The 6232-nt window shown below is 40.3% G+C and overlaps 3 non-coding genes across 3 annotated transcripts; all 3 read right to left on the bottom strand.

Moving 5' to 3' along the window:
* Nucleotides 1–72, bottom strand: trnae-uuc (transfer RNA glutamic acid (anticodon UUC)). The gene has a single exon. It is a non-coding gene; the product is annotated as a tRNA-Glu (tRNA).
* Nucleotides 73–2276: 2204 nt separating this feature from the next.
* On the bottom strand, nt 2277–2348 carry trnag-ucc (transfer RNA glycine (anticodon UCC)). Its single transcript has one exon. It is a non-coding gene; the product is annotated as a tRNA-Gly (tRNA).
* Nucleotides 2349–4552: 2204 nt separating this feature from the next.
* Nucleotides 4553–4624, bottom strand: trnag-ucc (transfer RNA glycine (anticodon UCC)). Its single transcript has one exon. It is a non-coding gene; the product is annotated as a tRNA-Gly (tRNA).
* Nucleotides 4625–6232: the final 1608 nt, after the last annotated feature.

Raw genomic sequence — 6232 nt, 5'->3', positions numbered from 1 at the left:
TGCGTTGGCCGGGAATCGAACCCGGGTCAACTGCTTGAAAGGCAGCTATGCTCACCACTATACCACCAACGCTTACCAAATAACTACCTGGAGCAGTCTCTGTTTGAAAGTGAAAGTAAAACAAAACCACATTTTACATTAGCAGAATAATAATGGGATTCCCTAAAAACACATCACTGACATCACCAGGCGGTAAATTAGTTAATAGACCAATAACAAAGAGTTCCAAACGGCTCTGCCAATAACAGCTAGTTTTCAGCTTTCCCCCTTTCCACTCAGACAATGCAAGACATTCCTAGCAAAATTCTTGCTTGACAAATTGCTCTTTACTGACAAGTCATTTTTGATCATTTTAATTCAAAACAATCATAGTAAGGTATTTGATTGTTACCCAGAAATTATTTGACTAATCCATTGCTGAAGTCCCCGACAAATTTTTTTTTTTAGTATACCAAAAGCCGTCTGTTCTTTCGACCAATCGACTGGTTCAAATTTTAAAAAGTGTATTTTTCCATATATAGACTGAATAAAATCAACTATATGTAGGCTTGTCTGATGCTTTAATTAAGCACACTGTGATTAAATAATGAAGACACAAATTACTCAAGAGGGTGCCAGAAACCAAGATAACCTAACCAGAAGAAAAAAACCTGTTCTCAAATCTCCTCCTCCCGCTGCTGATGGCCTTCGCACCATTACGCTCCCGGAATTAGGCTACACCAGAGGGTCAGTTTCCATTTAGTGTACCAATTAACCTTCAATTTATTTTTTACCCCCAAATTTCATGATATCCAATTGGTAGTTACAGTCTTGTCCCATCTCCACAACAGACTCTGGATAGGTGAAGGTTGAGAGCCACGCGTCCTCCGAAACACAACCCAGCCAAGCTGCACTGCTCACTTAACCTGGAAACCAGCCGCACCAATGTGTCAGAGGAAACACCGTACACCTTGCGAACGTGTCAGCGTGCACTGCGCCCGGCCCTCCACAGGAATCGCTAGTGCGCGATGGGACAAGAATATCCCTGCCAGTCAAACCCTCCCCTAAACCAGGCGACACTGGACCAATTGTGCACTGCCCCATGGGTCTCCCGGTTGCGGCCGGATGCAAAGTTGCAGTGCCTTAGAAAACTGGGCCACTCAGGAGGCACGACAACTTATCTTACCATTTCTACCGATCTGCGTGCCAGTTATGGTTTTCATATGCATATTTTCGTGGAACAATTTAATTTATTTCATATTAAAAGTCTTCGTATCTCAAAATAATTTTCAAGTGATGAATAAAAATGATATCTAAACCTAAATGAAAACTACACAAATCTAAAAGGAACTTCTATTGCCATTGCCAACTATGTAAAAATGGCCTACATAAAGCCAACAAATAAAATCATTACAGTCTGAAGGTGAAAAAAATATCCTGATAAAAAATACATCACTTTGGCTACACATGGCCTTTCTGCAACGAACTTGAAACAATGTATCAACTAATCAACTTGGTCCAGCCAGATGCTTGAGCTAACAAACTTGCAACATTGTATAAAATATTTTGCACCCTCAGTTTCCCCTGCCAGTGACCTCCGGGCAGACACAACTGTAGGCTCTATACCAGGCTATTTGCGCAAGGACAAGAAGTAATCAGGTAGGCCTATTTTATAACATTTCTTCACCTCAAACAGCAAGGAGATATGCGTCAATCAAGACGTGCCATAAATCTTTTTTTCGGGCAACTGCTAAACGAAAAAATTCTCAGTCGACCAACAGCCTATCAACCAGTTGACTAAATGGTGTCAGCCCTATTTGATACTGAGATAAAAATAGCTGCACTGGACTTTTAGCAGATTCATTTCAGCTGCAGCTGTACATAGTCCATCTGTAAACTACCCACCCAATTTACCTACCTAAACCCCCATACTGCTTTTATTTATTTACTTTTCTGCTCTTTTGCACACCAGTATCTCTTCTTGCACATGATCATCTGATGATTTATCACTCCAGTGTTAATCTGCTAAATTGTAATTATTCGATGTATTGCCTACCTCATGCCTTTTGCACACATTGTATATAGATTCTCTTTTTTTTCTACCATGTTATTGACTTGTTTATTGTTTACTCCATGTGTAACTCTGTGTTGTCTGTTCACACTGCTATGCTTTATCTTGGCCAGGTCGCAGTTGCAAATGAGAACTTGTTCTCAACTAGCCTACCTGGTTAAATAAAGGTGAAATAAAATAAAATAAAATAAAAATAAAAAAGGGTGATTCAAACAAAATACCCAGTTGCGTTGGCCGGGAATCGAACCCGGGTCAACTGCTTGGAAGGCAGCTATGCTCACCACTATACCACCAACGCTTACCAAATAACTACCTGGAGCAGTCTCTGTTTGAAAGTGAAAGTAAAACAAAACCACATTTTACATTAGCAGAATAATAATGGGGTTCCCTAAAAACACATCACTGACATCACCAGGCGGTAAATTAGTTAATAGACCAATAACAAAGAGTTCCAAACGGCTCTGCCAATAACAGCTAGTTTTCAGCTTTCCCCCTTTCCACTCAGACAATGCAAGACATTCCTAGCAAAATTCTTGCTTGACAAATTGCTCTTTACTGACAAGTCATTTTTGATCATTTTAATTGAAAACAATCACAGTAAGGTATTTGATTGTTACCCAGAAATTATTTGACTAATCCATTGCTGAAGTCCCCGACAAATTTTTTTTTTTAGTATACCAAAAGCCGTCTGTTCTTTCGACCAATCGACTGGTTCAAATTTTAAAAAGTGTATTTTTCCATATATAGACTGAATAAAATCAACTATATGTAGGCTTGTCTGATGCTTTAATTAAGCACACTGTGATTAAATAATGAAGACACAAATTACTCAAGAGGGTGCCAGAAACCAAGATAACCTAACCAGAAGAAAAAAAACTGTTCTCAAATCTCCTCCTCCCGCTGCTGATGGCCTTCGCACCATTACGCTCCCGGAATTAGGCTACACCAGAGGGTCAGTTTCCATTTAGTGTACCAATTAACCTTCAATTTATTTTTTACCCCCAAATTTCATGATATCCAATTGGTAGTTACAGTCTTGTCCCATCTCCACAACAGACTCTGGATAGGTGAAGGTTGAGAGCCACGCGTCCTCCGAAACACAACCCAGCCAAGCTGCACTGCTCACTTAACCTGGAAACCAGCCGCACCAATGTGTCAGAGGAAACACCGTACACCTTGCGAACGTGTCAGCGTGCACTGCGCCCGGCCCTCCACAGGAATCGCTAGTGCGCGATGGGACAAGAATATCCCTGCCAGTCAAACCCTCCCCTAAACCAGGCGACACTGGACCAATTGTGCACTGCCCCATGGGTCTCCCGGTTGCGGCCGGATGCAAAGTTGCAGTGCCTTAGAAAACTGGGCCACTCAGGAGGCACGACAACTTATCTTACCATTTCTACCGATCTGCGTGCCAGTTATGGTTTTCATATGCATATTTTCGTGGAACAATTTAATTTATTTCATATTAAAAGTCTTCGTATCTCAAAATAATTTTCAAGTGATGAATAAAAATGATATCTAAACCTAAATGAAAACTACACAAATCTAAAAGGAACTTCTATTGCCATTGCCAACTATGTAAAAATGGCCTACATAAAGCCAACAAATAAAATCATTACAGTCTGAAGGTGAAAAAAATATCCTGATAAAAAATACATCACTTTGGCTACACATGGCCTTTCTGCAACGAACTTGAAACAATGTATCAACTAATCAACTTGGTCCAGCCAGATGCTTGAGCTAACAAACTTGCAACATTGTATAAAATATTTTGCACCCTCAGTTTCCCCTGCCAGTGACCTCCGGGCAGACACAACTGTAGGCTCTATACCAGGCTATTTGCGCAAGGACAAGAAGTAATCAGGTAGGCCTATTTTATAACATTTCTTCACCTCAAACAGCAAGGAGATATGCGTCAATCAAGACGTGCCATAAATCTTTTTTTCGGGCAACTGCTAAACGAAAAAATTCTCAGTCGACCAACAGCCTATCAACCAGTTGACTAAATGGTGTCAGCCCTATTTGATACTGAGATAAAAATAGCTGCACTGGACTTTTAGCAGATTCATTTCAGCTGCAGCTGTACATAGTCCATCTGTAAACTACCCACCCAATTTACCTACCTAAACCCCCATACTGCTTTTATTTATTTACTTTTCTGCTCTTTTGCACACCAGTATCTCTTCTTGCACATGATCATCTGATGATTTATCACTCCAGTGTTAATCTGCTAAATTGTAATTATTCGATGTATTGCCTACCTCATGCCTTTTGCACACATTGTATATAGATTCTCTTTTTTTTCTACCATGTTATTGACTTGTTTATTGTTTACTCCATGTGTAACTCTGTGTTGTCTGTTCACACTGCTATGCTTTATCTTGGCCAGGTCGCAGTTGCAAATGAGAACTTGTTCTCAACTAGCCTACCTGGTTAAATAAAGGTGAAATAAAATAAAATAAAATAAAAATAAAAAAGGGTGATTCAAACAAAATACCCAGTTGCGTTGGCCGGGAATCGAACCCGGGTCAACTGCTTGGAAGGCAGCTATGCTCACCACTATACCACCAACGCTTACCAAATAACTACCTGGAGCAGTCTCTGTTTGAAAGTGAAAGTAAAACAAAACCACATTTTACATTAGCAGAATAATAATGGGATTCCCTAAAAACACATCACTGACATCACCAGGCGGTAAATTAGTTAATAGACCAATAACAAAGAGTTCCAAACGGCTCTGCCAATAACAGCTAGTTTTCAGCTTTCCCCCTTTCCACTCAGACAATGCAAGACATTCCTAGCAAAATTCTTGCTTGACAAATTGCTCTTTACTGACAAGTCATTTTTGATCATTTTAATTGAAAACAATCATAGTAAGGTATTTGATTGTTACCCAGAAATTATTTGACTAATCCATTGCTGAAGTCCCCGACAAATTTTTTTTTTTAGTATACCAAAAGCCGTCTGTTCTTTCGACCAATCGACTGGTTCAAATTTTAAAAAGTGTATTTTTCCATATATAGACTGAATAAAATCAACTATATGTAGGCTTGTCTGATGCTTTAATTAAGCACACTGTGATTAAATAATGAAGACACAAATTACTCAAGAGGGTGCCAGAAACCAAGATAACCTAACCAGAAGAAAAAAACCTGTTCTCAAATCTCCTCCTCCCGCTGCTGATGGCCTTCGCACCATTACGCTCCCGGAATTAGGCTACACCAGAGGGTCAGTTTCCATTTAGTGTACCAATTAACCTTCAATTTATTTTTTACCCCCAAATTTCATGATATCCAATTGGTAGTTACAGTCTTGTCCCATCTCCACAACAGACTCTGGATAGGTGAAGGTTGAGAGCCACGCGTCCTCCGAAACACAACCCAGCCAAGCTGCACTGCTCACTTAACCTGGAAACCAGCCGCACCAATGTGTCAGAGGAAACACCGTACACCTTGCGAACGTGTCAGCGTGCACTGCGCCCGGCCCTCCACAGGAATCGCTAGTGCGCGATGGGACAAGAATATCCCTGCCAGTCAAACCCTCCCCTAAACCAGGCGACACTGGACCAATTGTGCACTGCCCCATGGGTCTCCCGGTTGCGGCCGGATGCAAAGTTGCAGTGCCTTAGAAAACTGGGCCACTCAGGAGGCACGACAACTTATCTTACCATTTCTACCGATCTGCGTGCCAGTTATGGTTTTCATATGCATATTTTCGTGGAACAATTTAATTTATTTCATATTAAAAGTCTTCGTATCTCAAAATAATTTTCAAGTGATGAATAAAAATGATATCTAAACCTAAATGAAAACTACACAAATCTAAAAGGAACTTCTATTGCCATTGCCAACTATGTAAAAATGGCCTACATAAAGCCAACAAATAAAATCATTACAGTCTGAAGGTGAAAAAAATATCCTGATAAAAAATACATCACTTTGGCTACACATGGCCTTTCTGCAACGAACTTGAAACAATGTATCAACTAATCAACTTGGTCCAGCCAGATGCTTGAGCTAACAAACTTGCAACATTGTATAAAATATTTTGCACCCTCAGTTTCCCCTGCCAGTGACCTCCGGGCAGACACAACTGTAGGCTCTATACCAGGCTATTTGCGCAAGGACAAGAAGTAATCAGGTAGGCCTATTTTATAACATTTCTTCACCTCAAACAGCAAGG

The sequence above is a fragment of the Salvelinus alpinus genome, chromosome 30 (assembly GCF_045679555.1).
Source record: "Salvelinus alpinus chromosome 30, SLU_Salpinus.1, whole genome shotgun sequence".
Taxonomy (NCBI): domain Eukaryota; kingdom Metazoa; phylum Chordata; class Actinopteri; order Salmoniformes; family Salmonidae; genus Salvelinus; species Salvelinus alpinus.
The sequence above is the reverse complement of the archived record's forward strand: the minus strand, read 5'-3'. Positions and strand labels throughout refer to the sequence as shown.